The sequence below is a fragment of the Hetaerina americana genome, unplaced genomic scaffold, assembly GCF_022747635.1.
Source record: "Hetaerina americana unplaced genomic scaffold, ioHetAmer1.1.p SCAF_1, whole genome shotgun sequence".
In the NCBI taxonomy this organism is placed as follows: domain Eukaryota; kingdom Metazoa; phylum Arthropoda; class Insecta; order Odonata; family Calopterygidae; genus Hetaerina; species Hetaerina americana.
This window is the reverse complement of record NW_027286069.1, coordinates 85,525,485-85,526,733: the sequence shown is the minus strand read 5'-3', so window position 1 is coordinate 85,526,733 and position 1,249 is coordinate 85,525,485.

Below are 1,249 nucleotides of genomic sequence, written 5' to 3'. Positions count from 1 at the left end.
TACTAAAAACTCATAGCCACAGAGGACTTTAACATTAAATTTTAACGCCAAGTAAAGGATGTTTTATTATTTTTAATGAAGATGTCGTAAATGCCTATTGTAAACTCCAATTTGACACTGCTAGAATTGTTTAATTGAATACGAACAAACGACTAAAGGTATCAACCATTAGGTTGGCTTGACAGGTAACGGTGGAGCTCACCTAGTACTAAGCCCAACGGCGTATTACCGCGACTATACGTCGTGTGATATTCAGGGCAATGAGGAGGGCCAGCTCTTTTCCCCGTGTGCCGCCTGTGGTTTCCTAGGATAAATTGGTGGACTTAAATAATCAATCAGGCTGGATGAGACCAATGTTGCACGGAGGCGTCACCCGGAATCGAACCCGGGCCCCCGGTCAGTAACCCAGAGCTCAATTCTGGACCACTAATAAATATTAAAACCAAATACGAACCAAAAATATGACTGCATAAAAGGATACACGGAACAAGTAGAAATTTAGTATTCCTATAAAACCCATGAGAGTCCAAACAAATTTTTCAGACGGTAGTTGAAATGTTTAGGCCTAAGTGCGTACAATAGATTGTAAAATATATCAGGCACTAACCATGAAAACCCAACCTTAATGGGACGGTAATGGAGGGCGATGTTTTATTGGCGACTAAATATTCATTGACAAAGAAGAACCTATCATTGGAGGGTGGGGAAACGTTTAACCAAGGAGAAAATAGTTACCTTGCAGGTCATGGCGGATTCCTGAGTATCTTAGGTGGATCGGAAATAATCCTCGGCAAGGAGAGACTGCGATAAACCCTTCCGAAGTGTGAACCAACCAAAGGATTGTGTGATGATACCTCCGGAAGACCCTCCTTATATACAAGACACCACCCAAACGCACGGATGGTGTGCATATCGAGCGAGGAGGAGCTAAGCAGGAAACGCGCGACAAATGCCTGCGGGGGAGGTCCGGGGGAGGGGTGAGGAGGAAAGGGATGGGAACGGCGTGCGCGTGTGTGTACACGGGGGCGATTCGGATGCGGAAGGAGGAACGAGCTGGGAGAGAGGAGGTCGGGGAGGAGGAAGTGGTGAAGGAGAGAGAGGGTCTATCTTCGGAAGAGGAGCGACGAGTGTGGAAGAGGGGGGTGGGGGACGCGTCGCGACGGTAGAAATGGGGCGAAAGGGAGGAGGAGGAGTCGCGTGTGGGACGTGGGAGAGTCGCTAAAAATTCGTGAAGAGGGTACGTAAAAGC